The following is an 18,297-nucleotide window of genomic DNA, read 5'->3' as shown; positions in this document are numbered from 1 at the left end:
AAGCAAGTCTCTCACACAGTGACTGATTCAAAGAAGTCAGTCAGTCAATAAACATTTCTTAAGTCCCAGTATAATTTGCCAAGCACTAGGTATAGGTTCTGTTTATACTTTGCTTTGATGGATTCAATAAAGAGTTCTTACATAACAAGGGTAATTATTTTTAAGTGGGTGGGATAATCAATAGAATTCCATCCCAGCACAAGTTTCAGAAAGAAACCAAACTTTATAGGATCTAAGATTTAAAACTGGGAAAGATTTTTGGGATTATCTAATACAACCCTCTAAATTTCCTCGTGTGTAAAATGGTCACATGCTACAAGATCACACAGGCTGTAAAAGACAGAGCTTCAATTTGAACCCAGGTCAAGTTCTCTGCCTACAAATTCAGCATCCTTTCTACCGTATTACACTGGAATCAAACTGTGGTAAGCCTCTCTTGTGGGATGACTGGATGTGTCTGTGATCAGACTCAGTTTCTCTATTTTGCACAGCCTTAATCTTCTGAGGTAATTTTTTTTTGTAAACTCTAAAGGGTTATCTATGAATCCCCCACATGATTAGTGCATTTGCATATTTAATAGAATGCTAATGATTGACTGGTGGGGGCAGCCCCTCCCTATGAGAACCATCTAGGTTCTTCTTCCTACACCTACCTCCAAAAGTCCCAGTTCAGAGAATAAAGAGTTGGAGAAGGGGAATAGGAGGCGGAGAGAAATCCAGTACGATCCTGGACAACCGAATATTCTTTTCCCTATTAAATCTCAAAGTTCAAAAAGTTAAGTTTTCTGAATCCATTTCAGTACATTTAAGATTCTACACCTCTTGCAAAGTTTCTGCACTATGATTTCCCATATTCGCCAGACTTGGAACTCATCAACTAGATTTGGGGGCTACTCTCTTGCTTAGTCCAGCAGCAAATAACATGGCAAGCCAGTCGAATTCATTTCATGCATATGATTCCTTTCTTAAGAAATACGATATTAAAGAGTCCCTCCGGGGCTATCCCCCGTGAAAATAAACTCCATAGACTGTTTCCCATTTCTTTCATTGACCATGTTCCCCCTTAAAAAAAAGAAAAGAAAAGAAAGTTCCATTTCTGTTCTACAAGACAGACTCCCTCTCCAAGATTAACATTTCTTATGATCGTTCCTGATAGTGGATCTACTTCCAGAGGCCCTGCTAAGGATAACCAAAAAAGGGCATGGAGCGAGATGGTTTTGGCAGGCTGAGCGCAGTTTCAGAGCTTTTTAGGTCTCGAGGTTTTTTTTTTTTTCCCCCTTCTTTTTTTTCTCCCCCTTCCCGATGAGTGATTTGCTGAGCATGCCTAGAGAATGACTGGCATCTCTACAGAGAGGTCGAAACCACCTTAGCTTTAGTGTCGTCACCGACTGCTCATTAGGAAACCTACAGGACAATGCACACTACCAACTTCAGCCTGTAAACATAAGGGATATGTATTCACTTAGCCTTGACTTCTGGGAGGGGCTAGGGAAGGGCGGTCTGAAGTTTTATTGAATAGAGCTGTGTGCGTTCTTAGCCCGCCTGCAGTTTCTCTCGGGCTGTGTGCTCCTGCCTAAAGAACTCAGGGTGTTCCTTCCCTTCCTAGTCCTTTAGAAGATTGTCTCAGCTGCCGAGGTAAGGGCCAGGGCTGCTTCTTTTCTCCTCTTCCCCTCCCGTCAGGACCGTGGCGACCTCCTTAAGATTTCCACCGGCCTCCCGGGAAACACGGCGCCGGCTGCCGAGCCCAACGGGCCGTGCAGATGCTCGCCGGCCGGCTGTGAGGGGTGCCATGCGGAGAGATGTTTAGGAAACGGGGCGGCCCCAGGGAGGAGATTTCGCATTTCGCCGGTGGCGAGATGAGCCCTCTGACTGTTAAGTGTAGAGCGCCGCAAGGCACATATTCCTGCTGCCCTGGCACCTCAGAGATTGGATTGAAACTTAAGGGAAATCACTAGTCCGACGCTTAACCGGTCTATGGATGCTGGGCTGATTGTCTACTTACAACAACAGTTCTCTTCTCCGTATTTCGGAGAAATGATTAAGGTTCCTTTAAGGTGTCTAAACTTTTCCGGCTTTCTGCAAATTTGTGTTTTATTCTGCTCGTTAAGAAGTTGCAAGAATCCAAAGTCAGGGATGGGGAGGGAATTGTAAATGATGAGACACTTCTGCTTCCCAGAGACTCTATTTCCCAAAAATCCTTTTTTTTTTTTGGACAAGAGATTGTTCACGTTGGAGCATGTGTATGTATGTATGTATATTTGTGCATATTTGTGTTTCTAGAAGCCGTATATAACATACCACTCGTGGAAGAGTAAACTTATTTACTTAAAGTAGTGGATGGGAGAATCGCAGGAGCTGAAAGTTGGAAATATACTCCAAAAAGGAAGGAAACCGACTTTTATTTCAAGATATTCTGACATGTTTGGTCACACATGGCTGTGCATGGCTGTTAGCTGATAGTGTTATTTCAGAGAAATTGCTCCTAGGAAGGACTGATTAGGATGTGAAGAGAACAAGGAGGATTTTAGAGATCTGTGGTAATATATGGGCAAAACTTGGACATGATCCAAATCCTCGCTATTCCTAACACTGCCTGGCTAATGGGGTTGTGTTGTTGGTAAGCTGAAACAATCAAACCTTCCGGTTTTATTAGGGTAAACGATGATGATGAAGATGATAAACAAATGACAAATAATTCAGGATTGGTACTAGGTAGAATGAATGTCAAGTCTGATAATACTTGAAAAACGGGACTGATCAAAAGTGGGCCTAAGTATATTAGTGAGTAAATCTGATTTTATTTTTGGGATGCAGTAGTAAGGAAGTTTGATGGTTTGAGGTTGTTGGTATCTAAAATTTTTTTAAACATTAATTTCTGTTTAGCATAATTTTTGGAGGATATTGCTCCTTCATTGTAAATTTATTCTCTTACCCTGGCTCTGAGAGAGAAGTGATGCAAATAGCAGCCATAATTTGATTATTTCTTACTCCTTCAAAAGAACAATGTCAAAATTATTTTCACAGTGTTTTCATGTCAGTCAAAATATTGAAATCAATTTTTTTTTCAACCGTGATTTAAACCATGCGGAGAATGCAATCTGGATGGAATTCCAGAACTTTGGGATTGGGTGAGAAATTTTGTTTGGAGACCAAGATTGCCAAATTTCTCGATTACCAACTTCTGCTGACCAACCCTATCCCTTACTCCACCAAAAGGAAAAAGAAACATATATATATTTTACAATCCCTTTAATAGTGATTTAAAATTTCTACTATTTGTAATGGTACATGGAATGTGAAAGTCACCGATGTGATAGAAACAAGGGCTTATAATTCAACGCACTGGTTATCTTTCACGTAGATATTGATTACAACTAATAAATGGCAAATCCAGAGAAAAATTAGTGTGGATACATTTCCAACCTCATAGCTGTGTTTTGGATTGTAAATTCCAATTTTTTATTGTAAATCAAAGAATATACCTTAAGGATCCAAGTGACGGTAGCCACTGTTACATATTATTCTGTTGAAATATCCTTTGAAATATCCTGGTCAATTACTTTCAGGGATATCCACTTCCAAAATCAGAGTTAAAAGAGAATAATAATGCAGCAAAACTTTAATTTTACCATTTTACTAAGTTCATTTCAGTGAAAAATAATATGGCGTAAAATTTCTGAGAAAGTCTTCTTTACTTGCATGCCTGAAATGGAAAATGGGGCATACATGGCAAATAAATCTAGCTTTGGTTTTCAAGTCCGGGATCTAAACCCAGTAGGAGACAGCCTGGGTCAAATGATTTCCTTGGATAAATGTACACATCTCACATAAATAATGAGGGAAAGGAAGCTAGTTTAAACTGAAGCATGAGGGATTTAAATTAGATACAAGAAAGCATTTCCTGATGGTGAAGATTATAAAATATTCTTGCAAATCGCCAAAGGGTATCATGGGATCTCCTTCTCTGGAGGTCTTTAAAGATAGGTTCAATTTGGATCTGTTGCAGATGTTTGGATAGAGAGAAGAGGAATGGGTTCTTTTTCCCCCAAAGGCAGGAGGATAGACTCAGTGACTTTCAAGTTCCCTTCAAGTTTCAAAATCTCTTGTCTCCAAGAGTGCCTCCAAAAAATGTGCTTCCATGGTGTTTTCTAATTTTTTAAAAATGTAATTGTCTCCATTTGGCATTTTCGTGGTTGCATGGTTTATGGCTATAGTTATTTCTTTAGTAAAACAAAAAGGTAAGTGAACAGGACCATATGATATGAGAAATAGGCATGAAAGGGGATTAACCAAGACTCTATCTACCCAGAATACATGCCTCAAAAATGTGGTGGGATGAGGGTGGGGCCAGGCAAAGTGGGGAAGGGGGAAATGCTGACAAAGTGGATCCTGGCATGCAAATGGTATGGTAGAACTAAAGAGGAGGTTAAAAGGATGCTGCCAAAGAATTTTCATCATTTGGAAAGGTTTTTTTTTCTGGATAAAATCCCTCTAAAATGCAAAACAGAACCATTATTTCCTTACTGAAATTCCTTCCTCTGTTCATATGAATCCGTTTGTTATTGGAGGATTGCCCATAGGTTCTGAGCAGCTGGTTAATTTATAGAAAAGTGTTTAGCTCAGAGTTAATTTATGACCAGTGGGTCCTAAAAGTAGCTGGAAAGAACTTAACTATAGAGTACAGTGTGTCTCCCTGCCTAACGTCATTGAGTGGACACTAAAATTAAATACTCTTGTGCAAATCTGCCCATTATGTAGCTCAACGAAATAGCTACCAGGCAAGTAGGATTTGACTGTGAGCCATGTGCAAACCCAAATTAGGGAACAAATCATCTGCTTGGAACACAGAGATTGCTAAGATTAAAGAGTGATAGAAATTTCTATTGCTTTTTTTTTTTTTTTTTTTGGGAGGGGGGTGTTCAATCCTGTCAGGTGAGGAACTCCATTGGTATATGTGAAATAGTCTAGGAAGAATGTTCCTTCCTCCTCTCACTCCATTGCCAATTAATACAAGAAAGCATCATGAGGATCAGTGTCATTAGATTTCTGATGTCTTGACATAAATATCTTCCTTCCCAAGTACCAAGCAAAAACCCATTAGAGAACTCCACATTTTTGTTTCCTTCCTAATTAGTCAATAAATGTTTATTAAACATCTACAGTGGGAAGGCATTTTGCTATTTAGTATGGATGTATACAGATGGATAAGATAATACTCTCAATAAACTTGTTATATAGTTTGGGGAGTTAGGAATATATACATAAAAAAGATAAGTTTACAAATAAAGATTTTATAAAAATGATACAGACTTCTATAGGAACTCGGAGAGAGAGAGTTTATCATGAGTCAAATGGTCAAGGGGGATTCTTGGAGAAAGTGGGGCAAGAACAAAGAGTGCAAATTAGATATGTAGGAGCATGGAGCTAATGAGTGTCCCAGGGAGACAGGGAGGAAATAATGGGAGTAAAGTCAAGGAACTAGGAATTTATAAAGGCAGTCCAATGGACAGTAGATTGACATACCTCAAATAAAAGGTTTGTGTAGTGAGAAAGTGATAATTAAGGTTACAACATATGATCCAGATGTGGGCTATATTGTAGAGGTCAATGCTAAGGATTTAGGACTTTTATCTTGAAGCCAGGGGAAACCATTGAAAGGTTTTTTTGAGGAGAGAAATCTGCATGAGCTTTATTTTGGAACTATTAATCTCATAATAGATGCAAGCGAGGAGGAGGAGAAGATAGTAGAGACAGGAAGATGAATTTGTAAGTTTGTGGCAAGCATAGTCCAGTTCTGAGGTAAACAGAACATAATAGCTATTTATGGAATTGATTTATTGAATTGAAGTGATAAGTAAAGAAAAGAGATGGGGAGAAAGAAAGAGACAGAAAAAGAGGGGGGAGAGAGAGAAGAAAGGGGGAAAGAGAGGGAGAGAGAGAGAAAGAGAGAGAGAAGAGACAAACAGAAAAAGAGAAAAAGAGAGACAGAGGCAGAGAGTGACAAAGACAAAAAGAATATAACAGAATGAGAATACTGAGGAAATCCAGGTATAGACTGAGGCCAGCCTCTTACTGAAAGCTAAAAATAGGGCCAACATCTACATAGAGAAGAAACCACGAGTAGAAGCAAAGTGTCATTTAACCAAATCAGAGAGTATAAGAAAAAAGGAAGAAGAAAGCAAGCAAGAAAGGAAGGAAGGAAGGAAGCAAAGAAGGAAGGAAGGAGGGAGAGAGGGAAGAAAGAAATGAAGGAGGTAGGGAGGGAAGGAAGGAAGAAAGAAAAGAGGGAAGGAAGAAAGGAGGAAGGGAAGGAAGGAAAGAAGGAGGGAAGGAAGGAAGAAATGAAGGAAGTAAGGAGGGAAGGAAGGAAGAAAGAAAAGAGGGAAGGAAGAAAGGAGGAATGGAAGGAAGGAAAGAAGGAGGGAAGGAAGAGAAGAAAGAAATGAAGGAGGCAGGGAGGGAAGGAAGGAAGGTAAGAGGGAAGGAAGGAAAAGGAGGAGAGAAGAAAGAAAGAAATGAAGGAAAGATGGAGGGAAAGAAGGAAGAAAGAAAAAAGGGAAGGAAGGAGGGAAGGAAGGAGGAAGGGAAGAAAGAAATAAAGGCAGTAAGGAGGGACAGAAGGAAGAAAGGTAAGAGGGAATGAAGGAAAGGAGGAGAGAAGAAAGAAAGAAATGAGGGAAGAAAAGAGGGAAGGAAGGAAGGAAGGAAGGAAGGAAGGAAGGAAGGAAGGAAGGAAGGAAGGAAGGAAGGAAGGAAGGAAGGAAGGAAGGAAGGAAGGAAGGAAGGAAGGAAGGAAAAAAAAAAAGACGAAGTCTAGATCTATGATTTCATTTGTGTAGGGAAATTCTAGTGAGAGTTTCCTGGAAATTCTTTCTGCCAATGCAGACCAGTAACTCATCTGTAATTTACATTATTTTAGAGTAACCTGGGACAGTAAAAGTTGAACAACTCAGCCATGGTCACACAGGTAGTATTGTGAGAGGAAATACATGGACCCAGCCCTTCCTGATTCCAAGGTCTATCCTTAAGGCACCAAACCAAGCTGTTTCTGAGGTTTGTTATAGTGAATAAATCAGTAAGTCCCAGGGACAAGTGAATGTATAAAGGAAACGAATGAATCCAAGTTGACTCTAAATCCCAGTCCCGGAATTGCAGATGGCATTGTGTCACAGACTGAGGGTGAGGAATGGGACAGAGAAAGCTAGGATAAGAATGAAAACACAAGCTAAAGGCACAGGTAAGAGCCAGACCTGGAACAGTGCTCTTTGATCAGAGTGTCTGAAATCTAGAGTAGGAATGTCTGTAGGTACTGTCAGAAGAACCTGGCCAAGTGGGAGGTAGATGGGGCATCATGAATAGTGAAGGTTGAGACGAGCAGTGAGACAGAGACCAAGCAGCACTAGTGGCAGCCCCCTGCCCTCCAACCCTCTGATCTCCTGAAGTGTCTCCTTGAGTTGGCCTGTGCTTACTTCCCTATGTATACACTGGTTCTATTTTCAGCTTTCAGTAAGAAGCATCCTCTCTTATAAAGAAGCATCACCAGTAATGTGTCTGCCTTTACTCTGTACCTGATTCCTCAGTATTACACAGGTGGTACAACAGATCAGGTGCTGGGCCTGTAGTCAGGAGGACCTGAGTTCAAATCTGACCTCAGATACTTACTAGCTGTGAGACTCTGGGCAAGTCACTTAATCCTGTTTGAAGAAACCCAGTTTCTTCATCTGTAAAAGGGGATCATAATAATAACACCTACTTCCCAGGGTTTTTGTGAGGATCAAATGCAGCTGAGCATAGTGCTTGGCTGTAAATAGTATAAAAATATTAAGTATTATTATTATTATTGTTAGTCTGAGCTCTGATCCATGATGACTAATCGTGGGATGCCTAGATTCCAATTAGCTTTCACCGACTCTATCGGTTTTTCCCAGTTCCATCTCTTCATTCCCCATGGTTCTCTGCATACGTCCCTGGTCCCTAAACTCTTGGAACTCTTCCTTTTTGCCTATATCTGTCTTATTACTCTTCTCTGTCAGCATCAATATTCCCTATGCTCTGAAACTAAACTTGTTCAGTCTTACCTCCTGCATCTACCTGGTGCATATGTGCAAAACTGTTTGTGGTAGCCCTTTTCATAGTGGTAAGGAACTGGAAATTGAGTGGATGCCCATCAGTTGAGGGATAGCTGAATAAGTTATGGTATATGAATATAATATAATATAATATAATATAATATAATATAATATAATATAATATAATATAATATAATATAATATAATATAATATAATATAATATAATATAATATTTTTGCACATATGGGTCCTTTTCCCTCTGAAAGATTGGATTTTTAGGAGCCCATTGATGATCTTTGAGAGAAAAGTTTTGTAGAATGAACAGTGAGAATAGAAGCCAGATAGTAAGAGATAATGGAGGGAATGTGTGAGGAGGAAATGGATAAAGTGAGTATCAACTACTTGTTATAGAAGTTCAAAAGTAAAAGAAAGGAGAGAAATATCCAGAAGAGCAACAAATTCAAGCAGATATTTGTTTTAAATATCTAAAGATGTTTAAAAATGAGATGAGACCAGGACTCATTTTTAGAGAAAAAAGTAGAAAGTGGAGAGGGAGAGTAGCATTGTAAGGTAACAGAGTCTTCAACCTTTATGAAAAAGATATTTGAAACTGACACATGAAGGGCAATGTGACTCTGGCTCCATTACTGACCAATCTAGGATCCTGAGCAACCAGTTGATTGATGGGCATGGGAACCAGAACAAAGATGGAGAATGTTTCCTTAAAGGACTAGGAATCCTTACTACATTCCTTGAATGGCATGAAGGAGAATGGAAAGATTGCCAAACTTGGGGACAGAATAAGTTATGACATATGAATATAATACAATATAACATAACATTTTTGCACATATGGGTTCTTTTCCCTCTGAAAGATTGGATTTTTAGGAGCCCACTGATGATCTTTGAGAGTAAAATTTTGTAGAATGAACAGTGAGAATAGAAGCCAGATAGTAAGAGATAATGGAGGGAATGTGTGAGGAGGAAATGGACTCTGTGTACTAATTGAGTTTTTTTGTTTGTTTGTTTTGTTTTTTGATAAATTTGTTTCTTTGAACCTCAGTTTCTTCATCTGTAAAAAAAAGGATTAGATCATCTTTAAGGTCTTTTCTAGTTCTTAAATCCTTACTCTAAGCATAGACTAACTGGCACTAATATAGGATTTAAAGTTTGCAAAGTGTTTTGCATCTTTTTCATTTAATACTCACAAAACTCCTGCAAATTAGGTGCTTTATTTCTACTTAACAGATGAGGAAATTGAGGCTTAGAAAGAATAAGTGACTTGCCTAGATCACGTAGCTAGTAAATGTCTGAAGGCAGTATTTAATCTCATCTTTCTGACTCCCAAGTCCACCCAGCTATGCACTTCTTGTTGCCCAAACAGAAAGAATATTTATAAATTCAGAGAGATTTTGTGATAGGTAGAAAGGATAGAAGGGGGATTGTCATATTTGTCAGGAAGTCTCATCAGATTGACTCCATATTTTCAGTAAAGTAGAAAAAAGAGATTGTGTACCATGTGTGAGTAGGACGGGAGGGGTGGTGATAGTGATAGGCAAAGATCCAACTTTTGAAGGGAATAACGAAAGTTTGAAATAAATAGGATAAGTCCACTAAAGAATCACCCGTTAATTAATCATAGGATCATCTGAAGAGGGGATGGTTTTATTAAAGAAAAATCTTAAACATTTTAAAATGAAATATATTCATGTATTCCTATATTCTTTAATGAATTTGGTGTTTCTCAATGGTATTTGAGGAAGTGTGTGTGTATGTGTGTGTGTGTGTGTGTGTGTGTGTGTGTGTGTGTGTGTGTGTTTGGTTTCTCTTTCTCATCACATTAAAGATGGCCCTAGATAATTTGAAGATTAATCACTCTTTAATAATTTCCTGATATTTCTACTATTGTTCTATGAGCATAAGGATGAAAGCACTTGGCTACCAGGAAACAATCTCAGTTGGAGAGGAACTTATTAAGTAGAAAATTTTAATTATCTTCTTCCACACCTGACATGAAACATTCATAGTAAAAATAGCCTCATTTCCCTTCAGGGATATTGTGGAAGCAGAGGAGGTAATTCTTTCTGATTGCACATTGAAAGTGACTGGTGTAGCTAGCAACTAGTATACTATCAAGCCAAGGAATAGCTGTTGTCTGATGGAAGTGCCAGGCAGAACTTGATACTATGGTTTCTAGTCTGAATCTCTAAACCAATAATGCTACTATTAATAGAGATTTGATTTAGTTCAACTCAACAAACCTTTAGTGGATTTAGTTCAATTAAAGAAACCCATTATATTTGAGGCATTATACTAGCCACTTGGGCTAGAAAGATTAAAAATGATAAGAATCTACCCTTACAATCTATTCTGCCATCTCCAGTCTCCTATTGATTCTCAGACGCCACAAGTAGGCATCTTCTAAAGTAGGGATTGGCTGGAAAGTCCCCCATGAGCAAAGTAAAATATACTGTATACAAAGAAAAAGCAATGTTCTGGGATGACTAGCTGTAAATGACTTTGCTATTCTCAGAAGTACAATCATCCATGACTATTACAAAGGAATTATGATGAAAAATCCTACCCATACTCAGAGAAGGAACTGATCGGGTCTAAATATAGATCAAAGCATTCTGTATCACTCTATCTCTCTCTTTATTTTTAACTTAATTTTTCTTGAGGGTTTTTATTTTCATTAGGGTGGAAGATCTATGGTTTTTTTTTTTTCCCCACAACTTGACTGTTATGGAAATGTTTTGCATAATTTCACATACGGTTTCTTAATTGTGGGTGGGGATAAGGGAGCAAACCTAGAACTTAAAAACCTTAAAAACAAATGTTAAAAAAATTGTTTTGATTGTAACTTGGGAAAATATTAAATAAATAAACTTTTTAAAAATTCTAAAGTAGGGATTAGGAGCCTTTTTTCTGCCAAGGGCCATTTGGATATTTACAACATCATTTGTGGGCCATATAAAATTGCCAACTTATAGAACTTAATTAGTGGAAGGTTGTCATATCTAGCTTTTAGCTCATCATCACGTAGGGTTGCCTTAACCATAATTTCGTTGGCTTTTTAGGGCCCCTGGGATGGATGCTCCCCACATCCTGTTCTAAAGCATTGATCTGACCCAGTCATATTTCATTTTCAAAAACTTTAGGATATCCCTGTTGTCCCTAAGGTAAAATGCAAGCTCTTTACTCTGTCTTTAAAGCCTTTCCAAACATGGTTCCAGCCTATCCTTTATTTTTTGTCACTCCCATTCCCATACCCTGTTTTTCAGAGTAACATACAATTTTATAAATTTGCCTTTCCATTCTCTACTTCTTTCACCTTTAAAAGGCTGTCCCTATTTTCAGGATGTACTAGCTTTTCATCTCTAACTCTGAGAATATTTAGATTCCTTCAAGTTTCTACCATCTTCCCTATGAAAACTTTCTTGACTCCCTCCAGTTGTTAATATTCTCTCTCATTAAGTAATCTTATATTTACTTAATTGTTTACATGTTATATTCCCCACCTTCACCTGCTATAGAATATCACCTTCTTAAGAAGGCCTGCTTTTCATTTTTGTCTTTGTGCCCCAATGTGTAGCATGATTCCTTAAGTAAGTGAATGCTTAATAAATGGTTTCAGAATGAATTATACAAGCATATATTATGAAGAGAAGAGAGATACAGCAAACTTCTTTTGGAAAAATTGCAGAGATAGAGAACACTTTCAACTGGGAAGTAATAGGGAAGACTTCATGGAAGAAGTGTCATGTGAACTGAGAATCTTAAAAGACAAAAATGGGAAGTAATGCGTTCCAGACATAGGGGATATCCTTTGTAGATGTCAAGATCAGAGAACAGCTAGTAATTCATTTTGGCTGGAACACAGCATCTAAAAGGGATGTCAAGAGTGGGAACAGATTTGGCAGGGGTGGTGATTAATTTGATTTTAGATGTATCATGTTTGACGTGACGGAAAACATCCAAATTTCTAGGACCAGGAAAGCTGGCGCAGGAACAAACCAGGCTGGGGATCATCAGATCCCTGGGAAGTCATTGTATGAAAAATAAAAGTTGGATTAAGAATAAGTCATAGATCAAGGGCAGTGTCATGATCAGGTTCCAACAGTGGAAGGATGGTCCAGACCAGGAATGGTTGATGCCCAGAGTCTGGACAGACTCTAGAAACCAGATATTGGAGGAGATTCAAGCAGGCATAAGAAACAGGTATAAGTTGTAAATAGGGAGTGGCTTCTCCTAGCAGGTGGTAGGAAGGGCAGGCTAGGAAAACCTGGGAAGTTTAGGAATAGGTAGTGAGAGCACAGCCACAGACCTGGAAATTAGGGGTAGATCTCCAGTCATTGAAAGGACTCGTGTGGAAGGAAACAAGGCAGGTTTCTAATCCCATGGCAGGAGAGAGGTATTGGGAAAAGAACCAAAGTGGGGAAACTTGGACATAGGGGAAAAAAGACAAGACTCCAACTATTTCAGCTGCAGGCCAACACCAAGGTTTAATTCAGAGGAATAGGCAAGAAACTTAGCTACTAAAATTAAGACTCAAGACCAGAGTAGAGCCGGCAGCAAGATTTTTTAGATCCCAAACATCTGAGCTATTGACTAAAGAGCCCTTTTATTCTCCCATCTAGGGTTAGTTTTGTTTCCTAATCTAGGCCAGCATTTTATTTCTAAGTAGGAATTGTAACCTTCATTTAAAAAAATTAAGAGACTATAGAGACAGGAAGTCAAAGGAAGCTTTACTGCCAGGTTTGTCAATTAGGAACATGATAAATGGCTTAGTAAGCAACAGAATCCATAAGTTAGAGAGTGGATCTGAAAGCAGGAGATTAGTAAGTAGTCTGAGGGAGGGTATTAATAACTGGAGAGATGGGTTCATACCCTTAGGGTTAAATAAGGCTTGGATTATTTATCCAAAGCCTTTATTTCTTCTATCCTTGTTGAGTAAAACTTATCTGGAGACCTACAGATGATGGTAACAGAAAAGTTTTTTTTTTTTTTCTCCCCATGTTCATTTATTTCAGGATTTATATGAAAAAGACCTGGGTTTTTGGCTAGCTACAAACCTAATATAAACCTCCAATATAATGTGGCTGCCAAAGTAGTCATGTAATTTTGAACTGTATTAATAGAATATTCTCCAAAATAAAAGAGGTAGTAGTCCCATTGTATTTTATCTTAATCAACCCAAATCTAGAGTATGATATTGAGTTTTGAATTCCATTTTTGAAGTGAGATTCTCATAAACTAACCCATGTCCAGAGAAGAGGAGCAAGGATGATGAGAGATCTACAAATGGTATTGCATATGGAATGGTTCTAATACAACTAGGGATATTTGATTTGAAAAGCCTTAGAGGTTAAAAAACACTTGTTTTCAAACATTTGGAAGACTGTCATGAAGATAAAGCTGTAGGTTTATCCTGTTCTGCTCCCTGCTTCTACTGCCCCATCACTCAGGAAGGCCATCTTCTTCAGATCATTGTTATTGTCATCTATACAATCCCACCTTTCCTCCCCAGGAAATTCAGTGCTTGGTCTATAACTTTCTTTGCCACCTTCATCCATTCCCTCTTTGAGCATTACAATGGGGAGACAGCAGGAGAGAGTGTCATATGAGTATGGATCCATTTTGGTAAAATACTTTGATCGACAATGAAATGCTTTGACCAAAAGAGATGTGCTGATAGCGATTGTCCCTAAATCAATGGTTCTTAAAGTGTGGTTCATAGAATCCTGGGGATCTCAAATTCAAATTCAAAATTAATTTTCATTTTTAATATGGTAAACACCTATAAATACAACCCACATAAGCAATTTTTCCCCTGAGGCAATTGGGGTTAAGTGATTTGCCTAGGGTCACACAACTAGTAAGTGTTAAAGGTCTGAGTTCAGATTTGAACTCAAGTCTTCCTGACTTCAGGGCTGGTCTCTAACCACTGCACCAACTATCTGCTCCAACAAAAACTCTCTTAAAAAAAAAATAGTATAAAGATACTAAGGACAAATGTTTGAGAATCACTGGCCTAAATATATAAACCACTTTTAGAAATGCTTTTGTTGTGGTTATTGTCAAAGAGGTCTTTTAAAGGTTTACCCACAAGCTGCAGTTGCAGTAACATGCTCTCAGAACTTCGAGCTTCATCAGAGAGAACAGAAAACAAATAACTTCATCTTTATACAAGTTGGAAAATAATTTGGAGAGCGTAGGAAGGCAGATTTGGTTGGGCTCAACATAAGGAAAACTTTGTAACCAATAAAGTTTCTCCTACAGTAGAAGGGAAAGGCTCATACATAGACAATGGACATACTCAAGTAGAAGATAAATGGTCATCCGCCAGAAATGTTATAGAAGATATTTCTATATTAGGAGAGAGGAAAACAATAATTTTTTCAGGAAGGCAATTGTTTTTTTTTTTTTTCCCAACCAATAGTTAAAGTAGCATGAGACCACAGTCAAAGACTCATCAGACCAAAATGGGCAGTAAATACAGTGTAAATACTGTATTTCTTGGAAGTGGTGATGGTCAGGAGTCATTAGATCCATTTTCCCAAGTAAAGACAATGAGGAAGCACAGTGGATAGAGTACTGTATTTGAATTTAGAAAGATCTGAATTTAAATATTATTTAAATATTACATATAGCTAGCAAGTTCCTTGCTAGCTATATGATCTTGGGTCAGTTACTTAATTGTAGCACTACCTCACAGAATTGTGAAGAGCAAATGAAATAACACTTTTAAAATACTTTATGAACCTAGAAATGCTATATAATGGATAGCCATTATTCTTCTGCTTCTAAGGCAGTTAAGAATGCTTGGAAGTGCATGCAGATTCCAGTTGGACAAGATGAAAGATTTAGTCATTTTATTTCACAGTTGCTTGTCTATCTAATCTAGTGGATCATCCTGAGAAAAGAATGAGATCCAATCTCTGGGCTTGTTCTTTGTTTTGTTGTTGTTGTTTTGTTGTTTTGGATTTTTTGTTTTTGTTTTGTTTTGTTTTAAAGGAATTAGTTTTACTCCAAATAGTCACTTTCTGGGTTGGTACTTTTCAGAAAACAAGGGAACTTATCTTTCTAAAAAGTCCCAAAGCTTCCCATGCATTTTTGGTAATAAAGGATAATAAATCCTGTGAGGTCAAGTTTTCTGATGAGATTTCCGGTATTTGCTTTTCTAAGTAATTGGAAATGTGGCAAGAATAAAATTTCTCATGGTATTTCCACTTCCTGTGCAAGTACTAAGTGAGTTGGCAGGGGCAAAGGAGGAAGAAAGAGGGGTCAAGGGTGCAAAATGTGGAGGGGAGAAAAGGGGGTATGGAAAAAATGTAAAAAATTATTTCTCTTCTTAGATTATTTTTTGGGATCAATTAGTTTAGGTCTTTAAAGTACTTTACATTCTTTAGAAAAATCATGGGATAACTGTTCTGCTCAATGCTCCCCTCTGGCGTAAGGAATGTGTACTCTTTTAGGGTGAAGGGGAAAGAAACTTCCACTTTCAGCCCACATTCTCTCAAGGGCCAGCTCAGCAGCTGGACTTGACACATCCCTGGCTGCCCTTCTAGGGGCATCCATAGCCAAAGACCCCTGTGTTCAGAGCTCTGATTAGGGATACAAAGAGTAGGCAACTAGACACCTGGGACAAAATATAGAAGAGGTAGGAGGGAGGGATACTTTTTGCTTTCCTCTTTACGAGTATTTATTTTTGAATGCCAGATAGTTTAGCTTTCCCTAAGTGGTAAGCATTTATTTTGTGTGAGGAGTCTCTTAATTACAAAGAAGACTCAAAACCTCAGATCAGTGAAAGAAAAAGCTCATGAGATATAATATTCAAATCTGGGGATAGGGATTATAATTTACAATCCTTGTTTTTCCACACAAATGTTTTTGTCTGAGAGATGCAGAAGTGGAAGAGCAGCTAGGTGGCTCCCTAGTGCTGAGTCTGGAGTCAGGGAGATTTATCTTCCTGAGTTCCAATCCAACCTCAGATACTCAGCTGAGTGACCCTGGGCACTTCGCCTAATTCTCTTTGCCTCTGTTTCCACATCTGTGAAATGAGCTGGAGAAGGAAATGGTGAAGCAAGGAAACCCCAAATGGGATCATGAAGAGTTAGCCATGACTGAAAAACAACTGAACACAATAATATACAGAAGTGGAATAACATTTTGTCTTCTATACAGAAAAAAATAATATTATTTTCCAGTGCCCTTTCTCTCCGTAGGGAGACTTTGACTTCCTAGGGACATAAAGTATTTAATCCCAGATTTATAGAACACACTTAATTTCTACCCCAGGAATTGTTTTCATGAATACTAATATTTTTCATAGTTATCATAGGATTTCATAGGATAATAGTCAAATCTATTGTTTCAGACCATGAGGAAGGGACCTTAGGAATGATAGGATTATAATTTTTTCTTTCAAGTTTTCAATTAATAAAAGTGTGATACTCTACTGTTAAAAATAAATAGGAAGAATTCCCTTGAAAGACGATAATAGAATTATAAATTTAGAGCTTGAAGAGACTTTAAAAGTCATTGGGTTTGACCTCTTCATTTTACAGATGAGGAAACTGAGGCTTAAAGAAGATTAATTTCCTAGAATCAATTTCTGAAGCATTGTTCAAACCCTACTCTACTCAGCTTCAAAGTCTACAGCATACATTGGTCCAATAAGAGTAATATTTTAGATCAAGTTGAACAATTATTTTTGTCAACTATATTTCATTGACAGAGATGTTATCGTATTTACTAAGAATTGGGCAGTTCAGGTTGAATCTGGCATTGGGCTCCACATGTCTATCACCCTCTAGTATTTCCTGTACCACTCTGCCCTTCTGGCATTGACTTGGAGGTGAAAATTCCTGCCTCTTCTTCTATGTTCCCTGTTTTATGGAAGGTATCAATATCAGTCATCTCATTTTCATAGGGTATTTGATATAATTATTCCTATCTCTGACTTTTGGCCTGGATTTAATTAAGCACATTGCAGATTTAATCCAAACTCTCTAAGAAACCAGAAGCCTTAAAGCTGGATGATATGGTGAAAAGTAGAGGAGCCATGTGAGGAGTACATTACAAAATTAGAGGCAAGTCTTTTATATAGCATTTTGGGGACTGGGCAGTCAGAGTTAAGGGCCTTGCCCAAGGTCATACAGCTTGCAACTATCTGAGGTTGCATTTGAACTCGGTTTCACCTGACTTTAGGGCCATTGCTCTAACCACTGTGCTGCCTAGTTGCTTCTAAATAGTCCTGAGCAATTCTGGGCAAGAGATTAAGAATTCCATCTAAGAATGAACAGAAAGGTAAAAAGAGTCTTGTTTAGGGTAATTTTTGTGAATGAGACACTAAGGAAACACTAGTTTGGGGTACAGTTTAACTGAGTTCAAGGTTAAGGCTGGAGAATTGAGAGGACCCACATGTAAGTTCTTGATCTGTGGCATGGGAATGCCATTTAATCTTTCTAGGCTTTATTTTATCTATTAAAAAAAAAAAGAGAGATTGGGCCAGATGATCTCTAAGGTTTCTTCTAGCTTAATTAATATTCACGATTCTATGAATTTCATTGTTTAGGGATTCTAAATCAGAACTAAGACCAGTGGTATGCAGAATTGGTAGGTGTCCCAGAAACAGCATGGAGACAGGAGTGAGGACAAAGGGAAAGGCAGAGAGGAGGGCACAGTAAGGGATAAATCAACATGTCAAAAAATTATCAATATATTACTATGAAAAATGCCTCCAGAAAATCATTCTTAGACCAAAATGTCTTAAAAGGTTGCCTGGGTCTCTGAGAGATTAATTATTTTGCCCATGTCATGCAGCTAATAAGAATCAGAGAAAGGATTTTCACCTAATTTTCACTGACTCCAAATCTGGTGTTCCACCCACTCCACCACATTGTCTCTGCAATCGAAGGGTACATTTAAATATTAGTTTTTTATAATTATGCATATTCTTCATGCTAGAAAATTCTACTCTCCATGGCATAGGTATTTATTTTGTGATAAGGTAAGCCACATGTGGTACAGGATGTGTTCAAAGTCTCTGACAAATGGAAACATCCAGTGGATGCAATTTTCAAACTTTGCCCGAGGTGCACACATGCTTTGCTTCAGCTTTGCTCCAAGTAAGCAGGAGTATTCTCATTTTGATTAGGGATTTGATTAGGGTTAAACTGGAAGCAATGTTAAGAGAAAACTGTTAAAATTTGAGTTTTAAAT

General features: G+C 38.1%; 1 protein-coding gene across 6 annotated transcripts in view; it reads left to right on the top strand.

Annotated features, from left to right (window-relative positions):
* The first annotated feature begins 1,425 nt into the window (after positions 1 to 1,425).
* The window catches only part of CALD1 (caldesmon 1), a 239,754-nt gene continuing 222,882 nt past the window's right edge, over positions 1,426 to 18,297 (top strand). For 4 of the 6 annotated variants that reach the window (XM_074267871.1, XM_074267869.1, XM_074267864.1 and 1 more), the window contains exon 1: positions 1,501 to 1,635. The gene's annotated coding sequence lies outside the window, so the exon portion shown is untranslated. Of the gene's footprint in view, positions 1,636 to 18,297 lie in introns of all 6 variants that reach the window. The other 2 variants (XM_074267870.1, XM_074267865.1) reach the window with 2 other exon arrangements.

This window comes from Sminthopsis crassicaudata, chromosome 5, assembly GCF_048593235.1.
Source record: "Sminthopsis crassicaudata isolate SCR6 chromosome 5, ASM4859323v1, whole genome shotgun sequence".
Classification (NCBI taxonomy): Eukaryota; Metazoa; Chordata; class Mammalia; order Dasyuromorphia; family Dasyuridae; genus Sminthopsis; species Sminthopsis crassicaudata.
This window is presented reverse-complemented; position numbering and strand designations above follow the sequence as displayed.